This window comes from Oncorhynchus nerka, linkage group LG15 (assembly GCF_034236695.1).
Source record: "Oncorhynchus nerka isolate Pitt River linkage group LG15, Oner_Uvic_2.0, whole genome shotgun sequence".
In the NCBI taxonomy this organism is placed as follows: Eukaryota; Metazoa; Chordata; class Actinopteri; order Salmoniformes; family Salmonidae; genus Oncorhynchus; species Oncorhynchus nerka.
In genome coordinates, this window is record NC_088410.1 from 46,200,695 (window position 1) to 46,221,333 (window position 20,639).

Genomic DNA, 20,639 nt, shown 5'->3' on the forward strand with positions numbered 1-20,639 from the left:
GGAAAAAAACTCAAGACTACCTTTACTCCACACACCGAGACACATACAAAGCTCTCCCTCACCCTCCATTTGGCAAATCTGACCATAATTCTATCCACCCCTATTCCTGATTACAAGCAAAAACTAAAGCAGGAAGTACCAGTGACTCGCTCAATACGGAAGTGGTCAGATGACAAGGATGCTACGCTACAGGACTGTTTTGCTAACCAAGACTGGAATATGTTCCGGGATTCATCCAATGGCATTGAGGAGTATACCACCTCAGTCACCGGCTTCATTAATAAGTGCATCGACGACATTGTCCCCACAGTGACCATACGTTCATATCCCAACCAGAAGCCATCGATTACAGGGAACATCCGCTCCGAGCTTTAGGCTAGAGACACTAATCTGGGCGCTTATAGAAGAAATACCACTACACCATCAAATGCAAAGCATCAATACAGGACTAAGATTGAATCCCACTAAACGAGCTCTGACGCTCGTTGGATGTGGCAGGACTTGCAAATTATTAGACTACAAAGGGACGCGAGCTGCCCAGTGACGTGAGCCTACCAGACGAGCTAAAGGCCTTTTATGCTCGCTTCGAGGCAAGCAATGCTGAAGCATGCATGAGAGCACCAGCCTTTCCGGACGACTGCTTGATCATGCTCTCGGTAGTCGATGTGAGCAAGACCTTTAAACAGGTAGACATTCACAAAGCCGCGGGACCAGACAAACTACCAGGTACTTGTACTCAAAGCATGCGTGGACCCACTGGCAAGTGTCTTCACCGACATTTTCCACATCTCCCTGACCGAGTCTGTAATACCTATATGTTTCAAACAGACCACCATAGTCTCTGTGCCCAAGGTAACCTGCCTACCACTCACGTCGGTAGCCATGAAGTGCTTTGACACCATCATCCAGGAAACCCTAGACCCACTCCAATTCACATACCACCCCAACAGATCCACAGATGATGCAATCTCAATTGCACTCCACACTGCCCTTTCCCACCTGGACAAAAGGAATACCTACGTGAGAATGCTATTCATTGACTAAAGCTCAGCGTTCAACACCATAGTGCCCACAAAGCTCATCACTAAGCTAAGGACCATGGGACAAAACACCTCCCTCTGCAACTGGATCCAGGACTTCCTGACAGGTAGGCAACAACACATCTGCCACACTGATCCTCAACATCGGGACCCCTCAGGGTTGCGTGCTTAGTCCCCGCCTGTACTCCCTTTTCACCCACAACTGTGTGGCCAACACCATCAATACGTTTTCTGACGACACAACAGTGGTAGGCCTGATCATCGACAACGATGAGACAGCCTATAGGGAGGAGGTCAGAGACCTGGCAGTGGTGCCAGGACAACAACCTCTCCCTCAATGTGAGCAAGACAAAAGAGCTGATCATGGACTACAGGAAAATGCGGGCCAAACAGGCCCCCATTAAAATTGGCGGACTGCAGTGGAGGGGGTTTCAAGTTCCTTGGTGTCCACCAACGAACTATCATGGTCCAACCACAACCCAAGACAGTCGTGAAGAGGGCATGACAACACCTTTTCCTCCTCGGGAGATTTAAAAGATTTGGCATGGCTCCCCAGATCCTCAAAAAGTTCTACAGCGTGCACCATCGAGAGCATCCTGACCGGTTGCATCACCGCCTGGTATGGAAACTGCTCGGCATCTGACCGTAAGGCGATACAGAGGGTAGTGCGTACGGCCCAGTATATCACTGGGTCCAAGCTTCCTACTATCCAGGACCTATGTACTAGGCAATGTCAGAGGAAGGCCAAAAAATTCTGTAAACCAAATCATAATCTGTGTTTGAATACTCATATTACCCATACTATTTGTGATGTGAATTTAGTATATATTATGCTTATTGGTTATAGTATGGATATAGTATGCCAAATGTATGTATGTAGTATGCCAAAGGTTCCTGGATGTCATTCTGCAAAATATGAAGTACACACGCAGATTTCCATACTTTAGGGCCCATAATGCTATAGACCAGCCTCTGCCCCCAGCTGTGCTCTGGATACCATATGTGAACTGATTGCCCCCCATCTATCTTCAGAGCTCGTGCAGCTAGGCGACCTAAACTGGAACGTGCTTAACACCCCAGCCATCCTACAATCTAAGCTTGATGCCCTCAATCTCACACAAATGATCAATGACCAGGTACCACCCCAAAGCCGTAAACACGTGCACCCTCATAGATATCCTAACCAACTTGCCCTCTAAATACACCTCTGCTGTTTTCAACCAAGATCTCAGCGATCACTGCCTCATTGCCTGCATCCGTAATGGGTCAGCAGTCAAACGACCTCCACTCATCACTGTCGAACGCTCCCTGAAACACTTCAGCGAGCAGGCCTATCTAATCGACCTGGCCGGGGTATCCTGGAAGAATATTGAGGATGCCTGTTTTTTTTTTTTTTTAAATGCCTTCCTCCCCATCTTAAATGAGCATTCAAGAAATTTAGAACCAGGAACAGATATCCCTTGGTTCTCTCCAGACCTGACTGCCCTTAACCAACACAAAAACACCCTATGGCGTTCTGCATTAGCATCGAACAGCCCCCTTGATATGCAACTTTTCAGGGAAGCTAGAAACCAATATACACAGGCAGTTAGAAAAACCAAGGCTAGCTTTTTCAAGCAGAAATTTGCTTCCTGCAACAAAAACTCAAAAAAATTCTGGGACACTAAAGTCCATGGAGAATAAGAACACCTCCTCCCAGCTGCCCACTGCACTGAGGATAGGAAACACTGTCACCACCGATAAATCCACTATAATTGAGAATTTTCAATAAGCATTTTTCTACGGCTGGCCATGCTTTCCACCTGGTTACCCCTACCCCGGTCAACAGCACTGCACCCCCCACAGCAACTCTCCCAAGCCTTTCCCATTTCTCCTTCTCCCAAATCCAGTCAGCTGATGATCTGAAAGAGCTGCAAAATCTGGACCCCTACAAATCAGCCGGGCTATAGACAATCTGGACCCTTTCTTTCTAAAAGTATCTGCCAAATTTGTTGCAACCCCTATTACTAGCTTGTTCAACCTCTCGTGTCGTCTGAGATTCCCAAAGATTGGAAAGCAGCTGCGGTCATCCCCCTCTTCAAAAGGGGAGACACTCTTGACCCAAACTGCTGCAGACCTATATCCATCCTACCCTGCCTTTCTAAGGTCTTCGAAAGCCAAGTCAACAAACAGATTACAGACCATTTCGAATCCCACCATACCTTCTCCACTATGCAATCTGGTTTCAGAGCTGGTCATGGGTGCACCTCAGCCACGCTCAAGGTCTTAAATGATATCTTAACCGCCATCGATAAGAAACAATACTGTGCAGCCGTATTCATTGACCTGGCCAAGGATTTCGACTCTGTCAATCACCACATCCTCATCGGCAGACCTGATAGCCTTGGTTTCTCAAATGATTGCCTCGCCTAGTTCACCAACTACTTCTCTGATAGAGTTCAGTGTGTCAAATCGGAGGGCCTGTTGTCCAGGTCTCTGGCAGTCTCTATGGGGGTGCCACAGGGTTCAATTCTTGGACGGACTCTCTTCTCTGTATACATCAATGATGTCGCTCTTGCTGCTGGTGAGTCCACCTCTACGCAGACGACACCATTCTGTATACTTCTGGCCCTTCTTTGGACACTGTGTTAACAACCCTCCAGATGAGCTTCAATGCCATACAACTCTCCTCCCGTGGCCTCCAATTGCTCTTAAATACAAGTAAAATTAAATGCAAGCTCTTCAACCGATCGCTGCCTGCACCTGCCCGCCCGTCTAACATCACTACCTAGGTGTCTGTTTAGACTGTAAACTCTCCTTCCAGACTCACATCAAACATCTCCAATCCAAAGTTGAATCTAGAATTTGTTTCATATTTCGCAACAAAGCACCCTTCACTCATGGGGCGGCAGCGTAGCCTAGTGGTTAGAGCGTTGGACTAGTAACCGGTTGCGAGTTCAAACCCCCGAGCTGACAAGGTACAAATCTGTCGTTCTGCCCCTGAACAGGCAGTTAACCCACTGTTCCCAGGCCGTCATTGAAAATAAGAATGTGTTCTTAACTGACTTGCCTGGTTAAATAAAGGTTAAAAAAAAAAAAAAAAATAGAATAAAAAAATGTAAAATGTTTTTTTTTTAAATAAAAAATGCTGCCAAACATATACTTGTAAAACTGACCATCCTACCGATCCTCGACTTCGGCGATGTCATTTAGAAAATAGCCTCCAATACCCTACTCAATAAATTTAATGCAGTCTATCACAGTGCCATCCGTTTTGTCACCAAAGCCCCATATACTACCCACCACTGCGACCTGTACGCTCTCGTTGGCTGGCCCTCGCTTCATACTCGTTGCCAAACCCACTGGCTCCAGGTCATCTACAAGACCCTGCTAGGTAAAGTCCCCCATTATCTCAGCTCGCTGGTCACCATAGCAGCACCCACCTGTATCACGCGCTCCAGTAGGTATTTCTCTCTGGTCACCCCCAAAACCAATTCTTCCTTTGGCCGCCTCTCCTTCCAGTTCTCTGCTGCCAATGACTGGAACGAACTACAAAAATCTCTGAAACTGGAAACACTTTTCTCCCTCACTAGCTTTAAGCACCAGCTGTCAGAGCAGCTCACAGATTACTGCACCTGTACATAGCCCATCTATAATTTAGCCCAAACAACTACCTCTCCCACTACTGTATTTATTTATTTAGCTCATTTGCACCCCATTATTTCTATCTCTACTTTGCACATTCTTCCACTGCAAATCTACCATTCCAGTGTTTTACTTGCTATATTGTATTTACTTCACCACCATGACCTTTTACTCCCTTATCTCACCTAATTTGCTCACATTGTATATAGACTTATTTTTCTACTGTATTATTGACTGTATGTTTGTTTTACTCCATGTGTAACTCTGTGTTGTTGTATGTGTCGAACTGCTTTGCTTTATCTTGGCCAGATCGCACTTGTAAATGACAACTTGTTCTCAACTTGACTACCTGGTTAAATAAAGGTGAAATACAAAAAATAAATAATGCAATTATTCAGGAAATGGGCGTGGCTTCACATCGTTTCAGATTTTAAGAAAATAGCTGTAAAAATGCAGCCAACGATAGTGTTTACAAATTCATTGCTTTAACTCATTATGACAAATGTTAACCAAATGTTGAGCAATGTAATCAAGTTATTACTTTTCAAATAAGTTACCTTGCACATTATGTTTGATGACAATTTTTTAGCTACGCTGTCCTTACGAACCACATAGCATATCATTACAGCAGTATGTACCGGTATGTTAGCTAGTTACCTAACGTAAATTGGCTACTTAAAATCAAACTTGCCAGTATATAAACTACATGCTATCTAACTATCCAACGTTTATTGACTTTATTATTCCCTCCATTCTTAGTTTAGCTAAATTGTAAAGTCGTTGTGGGTTCTCAATGGACAATCGGGTGCTTTCATAAATTCGCTTTGGCTATCTTCTCCGATTTCAGAGCACTCTTGTCTGAGTGTACCAGAGCCAGATTAATGAATTTACGAGTGCCCAACACCGGTTGGATATGGCTGGTGTTTAGTTAACGTCGGCAAAAATGCGTAATTAAATTGTTGCCAGCAACAGTCAGTAAAGCTCTGTATAACATGAAAACAGCCTAACCAGCTCTGCTAAGGCGAGTAAAATGGTCAGAGTGGTCACTCTAGCCAACGTTAGCTTGGGTGCTTGACTGCCGTTGTAAGGTCAGAATGCTCAAATCAACCCTACTCCTCGGCCCGAGTGTCCAGTGTGCGCTCTGAATTTACAAACGGACAATCTGACAACGAGCGCACTCTGGCACTCCAGATTGAATTTAAGAACACACACGAAGTCGTAAAATGTCTAACTAGTAATGTGTTATGCTAATTAGCTAGCAAGATGTTGCATAGCAACAGCATCAACTTCTGTGAGACTGGCGAAAAGCTAGTACGCTCAACTGAAAGGATACTGTTCCGTTTACAGTATACTAAAATGAACTAATGATATGTAGTATATATACTCATTAAGTATGTAGTTACCGCACGGCAAGCGGTACCGGCTCCTTAAAAACTTCTTGAGTGTAGGGGGCAGGATTTTCATTTTTTGGCTAAAAAACATACCCATTTGAAACTGCCTATTTCTCAGGCCCAGAAACTAGAATATGCATATAATTGTCAGCTTAGGATAGAAAACACCCTAAAGTTTCCAAAACGGTCCAAATATTGTCTGAGTATATCAGAACTGATATTGCAGGCGAAAACCTGAGGAAAATCAAACCAGGAAGTGCTGTATTTCCTGAAAGCTCTCTGTTCCATTGGATGCCTTGCCTCCATTTAAAGGGATATCAACCAGATTCCTTTTCCTATGGCTTCCTCAAGGTGTCAACAGTCTTTAAACATAGTTTCAGGCTTTTATTTTGAAAAATGAGCGAGAAAGATAACATCCTGTCAGTGGATACCTGGGTGTTCGCAGAGTTTTGCTTGCGCAACAGAGTGGGGCAGGCATTGTCTCTCCCTCTCCTATTGAAAAAGCGACAGTCACGGTTTATATATTATCGATTATATATTTTAAAAACAACCGGAGGATTGATTATAAAAAACGTTTGACATGTTTCTGTGGACATTACGGATATTATTTGGAATTTTCGTTTGCGATGTCGTGACCGCTCGAGCCTGTGGATTTCTGAACATAATGCGCCAAACAAATGGAGGTATTTTGGATATAAAAATAATCTTTATGGAACAAAAGGAACATTTATTGTGTAACTGGGAGTCTCGTGAGTGCAAACATCCGAAGATCATCAAATTTAAGCGATTTAATCTATTGCTTTTCTGACTTTCGTGACCAATCTACTTGCCTGCTAGGTGTTTGTAATATTTTGTCTACTGAGAGAGATGTTCTTACATAAACGCTTGTTATGCTTTCGCGGAAAAGCTGTATTGAAATCTGACACACCAGGTGGATTAACAACAAGCTAAGCTGTGTTTTGCTATATTGCACTTGTGATTTCATGAAAATTAAGTATGTTTAGTAATTTAATTTGAATTTGGTGCGCTGCAATTCAGCGGGTATTGATGAAAATGATCCCGCTAACGGGATGGGTGCGTCAAGCCATTTTAACAGCTCCTTCCCCCAAGCCAAATAGACTGCAGAACAATTCATCAAATGGATCATCCGTCCATTTACATTGACACCCGCCTCCTCCCTTTGTTTTTACACTGCTGCTACTCGCTGTTTATTATCTATGCATAGTCACTTTGCCCCTACCTAAATGTACAAAATAACTCAACTAACCTGTACCCCCGCAGAATGACTCGGTATCGGTACCCCCTGTATAAAGGCTCATTTTTATTGTCACTTTTTATTTTATATTTACTTTCGTTTTTTTAGTAAATATTTTCTTAACTCTTTCTTGAACTGCATGGTTGGATAAGGGCTTGTAAGTATGCATTTCACGGTAAGGTCTACACCTGCTGTATTCGGAGCATGTGACAAATTTGATTTGATTTATTGTGAAAATGGGAACTTCCCTTCCTCGCCTCCTATACCTGTGCTGATCTGATATGCGTATGTGTTTTAGGAAGTTTATCTGCCTTAGTGTACCAGCACTCCATCACTCCTATCTCCCTGCCATGTGCCTTGTGCATCCCAGAGAAAGGTAAATCCCTATATGTTTCAAAGGAGTCACTTTTTATCTAACAATATGGGGCAGATACTACATGTGTATATCAATAGTGCATAAGCTATATGTGTGCAATACACGATATACAATTTACAGAAAGTGCATGTGAAGTGTGTATTGGGAGTGTGTTATGTGTGTGTTTGTGTTGTGTATGTATGTACACAGTGTTTGCATGGTTTTAAGGTGAGTCATGGGACAATGTTGTCCTAACATCACTGTTTTCCAGATCTGGTTGGAGAGCTGCAGGAGATGCATAGTGCCAGCAACACCAGTACTGCAGCAGACCTCCTCAAACAGGGCGCAGGTGAGAGAGTTAAAAGTTCATGGGTCAAATACAGCTGCAATGCAGGTTTTCGCCAGTAGTGGTGGCTCTAGGTACCTGAATCACCACAGAGAGATAGGAAAACAGTGTGGAATGCTAGCATGATTTAGCAAATATACCCACCCCATTTACGTCAATCCACACTCACTGTCTATCATTGCATTAAGCTCGGCAATCTCCTCTCAAATTAGGTTTGCCTTGTGTAGGTGTGACACGACCTAATTCCATCTCTAAATACTGCTCATGTTAATCCATGGAAATCCATCATTCCTAATCTCCCTCCCTCCCTCTCTTTCTCTCTCCCTAACCTCTCCCTCCCTCCATCTCTCACCCCCCCCCCCCCCATCTCTCTGACTCTCCCTCTCTTTCTCTCTCCCCCTCTCCATCCCCATCTCCCTCCAGCCTGTAACGTACTCTACCTGAACTCTGTGGAGACAGAGTCACTGACCGGGCCTCAAGCTGTCTCCAAGGCGACCAGGTGCACTCTGACCCAGAGTCCTCGGCCCACAGCCACAGTGGTCCACTTCAAAGTGTCCACTCAGGGTATCACGCTGACCGACAGCCAGAGAAGGTGTGTACTACCTGGCTTAAGATTAGGCCTACACCTGCCTAACCTAGTCTGTTTACATCCAAAATCAAGTTAAAAAAATGTGTCACATGCTTTGGAAACAACAGATGTAGACTAACAGGGAAATGCTTACTAAGGCGTCCTTACCAGCAATGCAGAGAAAAAAATATATAAGTAATAGAAAATTAGAAAAAGAATAACACAAGGAATAAATACAAAATTAGTACCTATAACTTTGCTATATACACGGGGGACCAGTAACGACGTGCAGGGGTACGAAGTAATTTAGGTAGATAAGTACATACACTACATGACCAAAAGTAAGTGGGCACCTGCTTCTCAAACATCTCATTCCAAAATCACGGGCATTAATATGGAGTTGATCCCCTCTTTGCTGCCATAACAGCCTCCACTCTTCTGGGAAGGCTTTCCACTAGATGGAGTATTGCTGTGGGGGCTTGCTTCCATTCAGCCACTAGAGCATTAGTGAGGTCAGGCACCGATGTTGGGTAATTGGGCCTGGCTCACAGTCGGCGTTCCAATTCATCCCAAAGGTGTTCATTGGGGTTGAGGTCAGGGCTCTGCAGGCCAGTCAAGGTCTTCCACACCGATCTCGGCAAACAATTTATGTATGGACCTCGCTTTGTGCATGGGGGCATTGTCATGCTGAAACAGGAAAGGGCCTTCCCCAAACTGTTGCCACAAAGTTGGAAGCACAGAATCGTCTAGAATTTCATTGTATGCTGTAGCGTTTTTCCTTCAATAGAATTAAGGGAACTAGACCGAACCATGAAAAACAGCTCCAGACCATTATTCCTCCTCGACCAAACTTTACAGTTGGCACTATGCTTTGGGGCAGGTAGCATTCTCCTGGCATCTGCCAAACCCAGATTCGCCCGTCCGACTGCCAGAGGATGAAGCTTCATTCATCACTCCAGAGAGAACTTGTCCACTGCTCCAGAGTCCAATGGTAGAGTTCTTTACACCACTCCAGCCGACGCTTGAAATTGCACATGGTGATCTTAGGCTTGTGTGCGGCTGCTCGGCCATAGAAACCCATAACATGAAGCTCCCAACGAACAGTTTATTGTGCAGGCGTTGCTTCCAGAGGTAGTTTGGAACTTGGTAGTGAGTGTTGCAACCGAGGACGGACAATTTTTACGTCCTGCGCGCTTCAGCACTCTGCGATCCCGTCCTGTGAGCTTGTTGTTGCTCTTAGATGTTTCCTCTTCACAACAACAGCACTTACAGTTGACCAGAGCAGCTCTAGCAGGGCAGAAATTTGACAAACTAACTTGTTGGAAAGGTGGCATCCTATGACGGTACCACATTGAAAGTCACTGAGCTCTTCAGTAAGGCCATTCTACTGCCAATGTTTGTCTATGGCGATTGCACAGGTGTGGCTGAAATAGCCGAATCCACTCATTTGATGGGGTGTCCACAGTAACAGCAGATTATGTGATGAGTCAAGAGTTAGTGAAAAGGGTCAATGCATATATTCCAGGTAGCTATTGGTTAACTATTTAACTAACTATTTAGCAGTCGTATGACTTGGGTTAGAAGCTGTTCAGGGTCCCATTGGTTCCAGACTTGGTGCATCAGTATCACTTTCCGTGTGGTAGCAGGAAAGTGTCCTTAGTTTAGTGTTGAGTTTGGAGGGCACTTTGGTGTTGAACACTGAACTGTAGTCAGTGAACAGCAATATCACGTAGGTGTTCCTCTTGTCCAAGGTGGGAAAGGGTACGCAATAGAGATTGCGTCATCTGTGGACCTGTTGGGGCGGTATGCAAATTGGAGTGGGTTGATGTGAGCCATGGCCAGCCTTTCAAAGCATTTCATGGCTACAGATGTGAGTGCTATGGGACGATAGGCATTTAGACAGGGTACTTTGGAATTCTTGGGCACAGGGACTAAGGTGGTCTGCTTGAAACATGTAGGTATTAGACTGGGTCAGTGAGAGGTTGAAAATGTTGAAGACACTTGCCAGCTGGCCAGCTCATGCTCTGAGTACGTGTCCTGGTAATCCGTCTGCGGGCTTGTAAATGTTAACCCGTTTAAAGGACTTACTCACATTGGCTGATCATGCAGTCGTCCGTAACAGCTGGTGCTCTCATGCATGGTTCAGTGTTGCTAGCCTGGAAATGAGCATAGAAGGGATTTAGCTCGTATTGTAGGCTCCCTTCACTGGAAAGCTCATGGCTGGGTTTCCCTTTGTAATCTGGTAGTTTGCTTGCCCTGCCACATCCGACGAGCGTCAAAGCCGATGTAGTATGATTCAATCTTGGTCCTGTATTGACGCTTTGCCCGTTTGATGGTTCGTCGCAAGGCATAGCAGGATTTCTTATAAGCATCCGTGTTAGTGTCCTGTTCCTTGAAAGCGGCAGCTCTAGCCTTTAGCTCATTGCGGATGTTGCCTGTAATCCATGGCTTCTAGTTGGGATATGTACGTATGGTCACTGTGGGGACAACGTCATCAATGCACTTATTAACCGGTGACTGATGTGGTAAACTCAACTCAAACCTCAATGCCATAGGATGAATCCTGGAACATATTCCATTCTGTGCTAGAAAAACAGTCCTGTAGCTTAGCATCCGCTTCATCGGACCACTTCCTTATTGAGCATGTCACTGTTACTTCCTGTTTGAATTTTTGCTTGTGAGCAGGAATCAGGAGGATAGATTTATTGTCAGATTTGCCAAATGGAGGGTGAGGGAGAACTTTGTATGTGTCTCTTTGTGTGGAGTGAAGGTGTTCTAGAGTTTTTTCACCTCTTGTTGCACAGGTGGCATGCTGGTCGAAACTAACTCAAACGTTTTTCATTTTTCCTGCATTAAAATCACCGGCCAGTATGAGCGCCACCTCTGCGTGAGCATTTTCTTGTTTGCATGTAGCGCTATACAGCTCGTTGAGTGTGGTCTTAGTGCCAGAATCGGTTTGTGGTGTTAAATAGATGAAAACTCTCTTGGTAAATAGCATGGTCTACAGCTTATCATGAGCTATTCTAACTCAGGAGAGCAGAGCCTCAAGACATCCTTCAGATTAGAGATCGCGCACCAGCTTGTTATTAAGTGACACACACACCCTCCCTTGAGTTTCCCTGACGTTACAGTTATTCAGATCACGTTGATAGGATAGTCTCGAGCCTGTAAAACGACCACTATTCCATCCAACACCATTCCAGGTCCTATGGCTATCGTATGTAGATAGATGTCTTGTTTCCTGTGTTTCAAATCTTATCCAACTTTTTATACGTTTAAAACAATTTAAAGTGATTTTAAACATAGTGTCAAAATACTTTTACATGATATATTTCTGTCACATGGAATTTCTTTGAGTGTACAGAATAACTTATGTTTATCATTGCTGGCGCCTATTCCCATAACTAACCAAATTCTTTATATTTATTTTTATTGTAACTTTACCTCCGTAAAGCTATCTTCTTGTTTAGGTATGCACACTATCATCCTCTGACTGTCCCCCCATCTCTTTTTACCCACGTTTCCTATCTTTTCCTCTATGCAGACTATTTTTCAGGAGACACTACCCCATCAACAGTGTGACCTTCAGCAGCGTGGAGCCTCAGGACCAGAGGTGGGCCCAACGTCAGGCAAACGTTAGAGTAACCTTTAGACAACACATGGAATGATAGGTTCTGACACTGGCTTTATGCCTATATGCAACCACTAGATCGTGTTTCTATGTGAATACCACCGAATGAACAGTAACAAATTATGTGTTTGAGCAAATACAGACCATAAGGGTCTTTAGCTATGTAGCGAAGTTGACCTTGTGTTTTGTCATTTCTAAACACTGCTTCATTTGGTAAACAGATATTGCAATGTAGTTTAGGGTTGGGGTCAATTCATCTCGTTCATTGTTATTTCAAATCTAATTGATCCCAACCCTGGCTAAATCTTGTAGGGTTAATAACAGTATTAACCCTGTATTGAGCTATTATGACTGCTACAGCTTGAAGGGACTTCTATTAATGTTTCTAAATACTGGTACAGTATAAACCTGTTTGTGCAATGTGCAACTATAGTATAATTTTTTTCTGGTTAAGTACAACAGCTGTAACTGTATGACTGCTTTTTTGGTGTATTTGAGAAGCTCTATCTGTCTCGTGCATCCATGTGATTATCTAAGCCTTGTCTTTATGTCCCTGTCTCTCTGCCTGTCTGTCTGCTTCAGGTGGACTAATTTTGATAAGTCAAGCAAGTAAGTGCATGTGTGTGTCTCTGCTTGTCTGTGTGTGTGGATAGCATTGTGTGTGTGCATGGCAATTTATCCAACAGTATCATCTTTTAGAAAATATTACTTTTTATCAAATTGATCCTTACATTGAATGATCCTTAAAATATCATTTAAAGTGAATTAAAGTCAAGTGATGCCCCACGGTTCTTCTCATATCTGTGATTCTCATTAGAAGAACACAATGAGTGCACTGAAAAAGGGAACTCTGCTACCATCATAGATCTTAAAACAACAACCAGAAAACCTGTTCTCTTTGATTCACCTGTCTGTTGAACTAATCTCCTACGCCATCCTTTTTCTGGTCCCCTTTCATCACCTCTTTTCACCCCCCCCCCCCCCCCCCCCCCCCCTCTTTCTCTCTCATCATCCCTCTCTCCTGTAGGGTGTTTGGTTTTGTGGCCAGGCGGACTGGCAGCGCATCCGAGAACGTGTGTCACCTGTTCGCTGAGATGGACCCGGAGCAGCCAGCTGTGGCCATCGTCAACTTTATCAACAAGGTCATGCTGGGGCCCCAGCAGCAACGCAGATGAGCTAGGGCCCCCAGCAGCAACGCAGATGAGCTAGGGCTCCCCAGAGCAAGAGCCACAACAGGGGATAACAGTGTGTGGTTCACAGTGTGTAAATTGGTGGGCGATAATGGTTGGGTATATGTTTCTGCAAATTTGTCGATATGTTTGTGTGTACAAATTGGTGAGTGCGTGTACAAATTGGTGGGTATGGGTCTGCAAATTGGTGTGTGTTTGTGTGTGTTCATGATTGAAGATAGCTGTCCACTGGTCCAGGAGAGGAACAGGATTGGACATGCATCATGTCCATCAAGACGGTATGTTAGAGAATATATTTTGAGGTGATACAGAGTTAAGCTTTTCCTCTACAGTTAAGTGAGTCGATTAACACCACCTCTACCGGGTGAGCTTTATATATATTATTTTGGGGGGTCCATTCAGTTACTGTTTGCCATCACCTTTCATTTAATCATGTTTGTATGACTATGAAGTATGTGTAATTTTAAATAGGCTAGCCTTATAAAAAAGCCTGTACAATGTCAATGACTACCCCGTTTGCACACAAGCAGATTTGGAAGATCACTTTTTATTGGTCAGTATTATGTTACCCAATTTCTGTATAGTCAACCTCTTTGACGAGTTGGACAAAACAGCACAGAAGCTGGTTATAGTAAATGTGTGAGTGTAATGGAATGTCAGAAATGGAATCGGAGTCATTTTTATTGCGTTTATAGTTGACCTGGAATGGCAACATATCCTGGGTCGTGTTCACTATGTATTGAAACAAAGGATAACCATGGACTTACTCATTTTCATTTTCTGTTACGAAACCTTTTTAAAATGTTTTCCCCTGCGTGCCCTTATGAACATGACCATGGCCTTTATTATGTTTTTTTCTATCATGCCAGTACTGAGGTGGTTACATTGGGCTGTCATGCCAAAGAGAGGATAAGCAAGTGATCCCATGGAGAGGAATATGAAGAGAGCTATTTGAAGAGTTGATTAAATGCTATATTGATATGAACTCTGATGTTTTTTAATTAAAGATTACATTTACACACCATATCCCAAAGAATATTTTCCAAAACCATAGAAGAACTTTCCTACACTATGTTTATGTATTTATTTAACAATGGTGCGTTATGCACTTCAATGTAGCAATTAATAAATGTGAGCATAGCACACCATGTCCAAAGTGATATGGGCCTTACATTAAGAATCAGAAAATACTCTTATTTTCCCCCTAAAATGTATTTTTCAAACATCTAAATATATTTAATACTGTATGTAAACTAAATCAACCTGCTAGTGAACCTTGCAGTCAACTGTAACTTAAGATGAGTCGTAGCTGAACATCCTACAGCAAGATAAAAGAAACCCATGACAGAATAGATTGAACTAGAGATTATTTTGGGCCACATGTTTTATGATCCAATTTCCTGGACCTGCAATTTGCTTTGTATTAAACCAAACATACTGTATAGCCATATATAACGCTGAAGCCATAGACAACCAAGCACTCATATTTTGTTTTGTAAAGGAATATTTTATTATTGAGGTTTGATTCCTGTATACTTTTTTGTGCTGTTTTGATATCGAGTGTTTTACATGACAATCGTTGCAGTATTTAGATTAATGATTTATTGTTTGTATTTTTCATATGGAGTTTATGATATATTTTCAGTCTCTGATAAAGTTTATAACAAAGCAGTATATGAAAAACATTGATATTTTAAACTGGAAATGTAGTAAATAAAAGGTTGGGGGAAAATGTGTTCTGTCTGCCTTAATTGCAATTACCTCACAAAAATGTTGTGATATTTCCAAGCGATTTTAGTAGATGCACCTAAATACTAATAGGCCTTCAGAACCAATCAAAACATACTAGAGCTATGTTTAGTGGTGGTAAACCATGTACAGTGCCTACAGAAAGTATTCACACCCTATTCACACCCCCATTTTATTACAGCCTGAATTTAAAATGGATTAAATCAAGATTTTGTGTCACTGTCCTACACACAATAACCCATAATGTCAAGGTGGAATTATGTTTTTAGAAATGTTGACGAATTAATCAAAAACGTCTTGTCAATAAGTATTCACCCCTTTGTTAAGGAAAGCTTAAATATGTTAAAGAGTAGAGATTTGCTCAACAAGTCACATTTTAAACATTTTTATTTAACCAGGTAGGCCAGTCGAGAACAAGTTCTCATTTACAGCTGCGACCTGGCCAAGATAAAGCAAAGCAGTGCGACAAAAAACACAGTTACACATGGGATAAACAAAAGTATAGTCAACAACACAATAGAAAAATCTGTATACAGTGTATGCAAATGTGGTAAGGAGGTAAGGCAATGAATAGGTCAATAGTAGCGAAGTAATTACAATTTGTCAAATTAACACGAGTGATAGATGTGCAGATGATAATGTGCAAATAGAAATACTGGTGTGCAAATGATTTTTTTTTAAACAATATGGGGATAAGTTATTTAGTTGGATGGGCTATTTACAGATGGGATGTGTACAGCTGCAGCGATCGGTAAGCTGCTCAGATAGCGGATTCTTAAAGTTGGATGGTGTATCAATACATCCAGTCCCATCAAAGATACAGGCGTCTTCACTCAATTGCCAGAGAGGAAGGAAACCGTTCAGGGAATTCACCATGAGGCCAAAGGTGATTTTAAAACATTTACAAAGATTAATGGCTGTGATAGGAAAAAACAGGATGGATCAACAACATTGTATTTACTCCACAATCCTAACCTAAATGACAGTGAAAAGAAGGAAGCCTGTACAGAATAAAAATATTCCAACACATGCATCCTGTTTGCAATAAGGCACTAAAGTAAAACTGGGAATAAAATGTGCCAAAGCAATGAACTTTGTCCTGAATACAAAGAGTTATGTTGGGGGTACACATAACTGAGTACCACTTTTCATATTTTCAAGCATGGTGGTGGCCACAATGTTATGGGTATGCTTGTCATCAGGAAGGACTAGGGAGTTTTTAAGGATTACAAAAACTATGGAATAGAGCCAAGCACAGACAAGATCCTAGAGGAAAACGTGGTTGTCTGCTTTCCAACAGACACGGTTACAAATTCACATTTCAGCAGGACAATAACTTAAAATGAGGCCAAATACACTGAAATTGCTTACCCAGGTGACATTAAATGTTCCAGAGTGGCCTAGTTACAGTTTTGACTTAAATCAGCCTGAAAATCTATGGCAAGACTTGAAAATGGCTCATTAGAATTAAAAAAATTATAATGTACAAATATTGTACAATCCAGATGTGCAAATGTCTTAGACTTACCCAGAAACTCAGCTGTAATTGCTGCCGAAGATGATTCTAACATGTATTGACTTGGGGTGTGAATACCTACGTAAAATAGATATTTCTGTATTTAGGATTTCTTAAAACATGCTTTTTTACTTTAATCATTATGGGGTATTGTGTGTTGATGGGTGAGGAAAAAAATCTACATTGAATCCAGGCTGTAACACAAAATGTGAAATAAATCAAGGGGTATGAATACTTTCTGAAGGCACTGTATCTATGGCAGGGATCATCAACTAGATTCAACTGCGGGCCTATTTTTTTTCTTGAGGGGATGGACGGGGGCTGGAACATAATAACAAATCATTTGGAGACTGCAAATTTGACCGCAAAACCAAAATATGCTTGACTAAAACATAATTTCAAACCTTGCTTACGTTTGTATACGATCACGTCTATTATGTTTGGGAATACTTTAGAAGATTTATTAAAATAAAATCAATTGGAGCAGATTGCCTGTTTTACAGTCTATTATGTCCAGCAATGAAAATACAAATGATTCTAAAAAGTAGTTTTTATTCAATTTTTTTTGCTTAAAAAACTTGGGGGGCCCTAGTACGGAAGACCCACCAACTGTTGTATTTTACCTTTTGACAGGAGACAACAAATCCACATCTGAGATAACTACCAATAATTTCACTGTCCATAATATTTGTGTAACTGTAGGATATTTTCAATCAAAATGACGAGGTCCTACCGAGATTTGAACTCGGATCGCTGGATTCAAAGTCCAGAGTGCTAACCATTACACCATAGGACCACTCGCAAGAGAAAGAGCTAAAACCTGGGTTCTTATCCGGTACATGCACGTGCCGTCAAACTCTTTACAAGATGCTGTTATAACTACTCGTGCGTCGGTAATGCAATTCAGTAGCAATTTTGCCAACAGACATTAAACGTGGAATTGCAAAAACATGCATGCCGAAATGCTAGGCAAAAGAAAGACATTGCTACCAAACAAGCTAATTAATCAGCTAGCTTAGTTGAACAGCTAGCGTACTGCATATATTAGAGAAGCATGGCAGCTAGCTTTTCCCGAAGTGCTTTCCTACGTAGCTTGCTAACAAATAATAAGTCCGATAATAGGCATGTATTTGTCGTTTTCGCTTCTGCTTTCAACAGCTAGCTGAGGGTGTTGATATTCGTCCTAACTAGCGAAAGTCACTAGCTAGCTATTAGCTAGCCAGCTAACGCTAGCATATTTATGCTGGCTGTTAGCTAAATGTAACCAAAAAAGGCAATCCCACAAGCAGGTCCCTAAATGTAGAAGAATCTCAGATTCTGCATGACATACTATAGCAGGCAAAACGTTCTAATCGCCGTCCTTTTCGTCCCATTAGCTTAGCTAGCTAGCTCTGCTGTAAGTGTGGTTTTGCTGCATGTACATGATGGGATTGCTTTCTTAGCCCTGGCTATAATATTGCGGCTTAAATTGTAAATAGTCTGTAGAGGGGGCAAGAGAGTTACGGCCCAGGGTTAGGCCTGGGTCACCAGTAATATAATGCTCAACCAGAGGAATATTCAGTAAATAATACATCTTTGGGTCTAATTAGGCTTACAAACTACTTATGTTTTATATGGGCAGTATTTATGAATTTGTTAAAGCTGGGAATTGTGAATAAAAATACTTGTTGGGCCTTGTGAACATTCCAAACAAAGACTTGTTAATTGCATCCTTTCCCATTGACAGAAAAGTATGTTATGACTGGAAAATCCCATAATATGTGTATGTGCTTTATGTGTGTGTGTTTGGGGAGGGTTCTGGCCAGTGATAAGTCATCATCAAGACATAAAATTCTTAACAATTCATGTGACTGACTCATGTGAACTCATGACAACTTTCCAGGACAAAGTCCCCCGGCTCACACTAACATTAATCTTGTATCAGCTACAGGTGTAATTTACCTGCTATCTATGTTCGACATATAATACGATACAGGACTCAAACGTACTCCAACGACTACAAGAAATCAACCCCCGAAGAGTAGGAGGAAATGGCATCAATACTGAAATTTGAAAGCACGTCTGACTAAACAAACATGAAGTAGCCTAATGTTAGGCATTTCTCCTCCCTTCAGAGGCCATTACAGAGGATTGTGACTAGAATTTTTTTTTTCATGTCTTCCAAACATTCTCTCCAAGAAAAGGATTTATCCTGTCCTGTGTGCTGTAACATCTTAAGGGATCCTGACCACCTGGCGTGTAGCCATAGCTTATGTAAAGCCTGTCTCAATGAATTCTGGACATTCCCATTTCTAGAAGATCCTCAGCAGGACAACCTCCTTGTAATCTGATTTTAAAGAAACTGTGTGAGGCTTTCTCACGGGAGGTGTCAGAGAGCTTCAGCAGGTCTGGGGTGCTCTGTATTCTGCACAGAGTAAAACTCAAACTGTACTGTCCAAATGATAAACAGCCTGTGAGTTGTCAAACAACAACAAAAAAACATGCAAACCACAAGTTATGTCCCATAGATGAAGCTGCACAGGATTATAAGGTATAAGCAAAGCCCACTCTTATAAGACATACCGGTAATAAATATATGACTACGATCTAATTTTGCTGAAATTTATACATTTTACAGCAGTATAAATATCAAAAGTAATTAAAGCAGGAATAGAGAGACTTTCCTCAAATTTAAGTGTCATGTTTCATTCCATGGAGGAACTCAAGGCTACATTGAAGGAGCCCTTAAACTGACGTCAAATGAAATGATCTGGATGCAGTTTCAGTTACTCGCAACAAAGTTCTTTCTGAGTTGATTTGTATGTCAACCCCCAAAAATAGCCTGAATCTCAGTTGCATTGCATAGTACGAGATAGAAATCAATCATTTTTCACGCAACTGACTATGCAATGTCCAATCAGTGAGCAGAGGAAAGTTGTCTTTGTATACACCTTTGTATACAGTCGTGTGTGGGAAGAAAAAGTATTTCTTCCTTATGATGTTGCCTTCTTTCGATACTTTAACAGATTGTTTTTGTAACTGACAATAAATAACAGTTGCATAAACATGTTTGTGCAGACAAATATCAGATGTATCTCATTGTGTCAAATACATTGTACAACCTGAGTGTGAAAAGAGCATAAAAGCTCAATGTACTCTAATTTTTCATACTGGGCCGTATGCCAGGTGATGGCCTGTATTTGTTTACAAAATGATGTATAGAATGCTGAAACCTTTTAGTTAACCTCTTGTTGTTTATTCAACATCTTCTACCCCCAAGCTATAAGACTCCTGAACATCTAATCATATGGCTACTCAGACTATTTGCATTGTCGGACAGGCACTGAATATCTTTGATTTCAAATCAAATAAAAATGTGTCAAATGTGCTGAATACAACAGGTAAATGCTTACAAGCCCTTAAACAACAAGGTGTGAAGAAAAAATACATAAAAAAATAAATACCAATATCTTAAAAACATTTTTTTAAATTTTTACTAATAATTAAAGAGCAGCAGTAAAATAACAATAGTGAGGCTATATACAGGGGGTACTGGTACAGAGTCAATGTGCGGGGGCACCAGTTTGTCGGGATAATTGAAGTAATATGTATATGTAGGTAGAGTTATTGAAGTGACTATGCAAAGATAACAAACAGATAGTAGCAGCAGTGTTAAAAGGGGGCGGGACAATGCAAATAGTCTGGGTAGCCATTTGATTAGATGTTCAGGAGTCTTATGACTTGGGATTAGAAGCTGAATAGAAGTCTCTTGGACATAGACTTGGCGCTCTGGTACTGTATGCTGTGCAGTAGCAGAGAGAACAGTCTATGACTAGGGTGGCTGGAGTCTTTGACAATTTTTAGGGCCTTCCTCTGACACCGCCTGGTATAGAGATTCTGGATGACAGAAAGGTTGGCCCCAGTGATGTACTGGGCTGTACACACAACCCTCTGTAGTGCCTTACGGTCGGAGGCCGAGCAGTTGCAATACCAGG

At 41.8% G+C, this 20,639-nt stretch overlaps 1 protein-coding gene and 1 non-coding gene across 2 annotated transcripts in view; one reads left to right on the plus strand and one right to left on the minus strand.

Annotated features, from left to right (window-relative positions):
- Positions 1-15,126, plus strand: part of LOC115142792 (tensin-1-like) — an 80,076-nt gene extending 64,950 nt beyond the window's left edge. Inside the window, exons 21-25 of the mRNA XM_029682534.2 lie at positions 7,609-7,686; positions 7,937-8,014; positions 8,435-8,603; positions 12,124-12,192; positions 13,238-15,126. The gene's annotated coding sequence lies outside the window, so the exon portion shown is untranslated. The remainder of the gene's footprint in view (positions 1-7,608; positions 7,687-7,936; positions 8,015-8,434; positions 8,604-12,123; positions 12,193-13,237) is intronic.
- Positions 15,127-17,389: 2,263 nt separating this feature from the next.
- trnaq-uug (transfer RNA glutamine (anticodon UUG)) lies at positions 17,390-17,461 on the minus strand. Its single transcript has one exon. It is a non-coding gene; the product is annotated as a tRNA-Gln (tRNA).
- Positions 17,462-20,639: the final 3,178 nt, after the last annotated feature.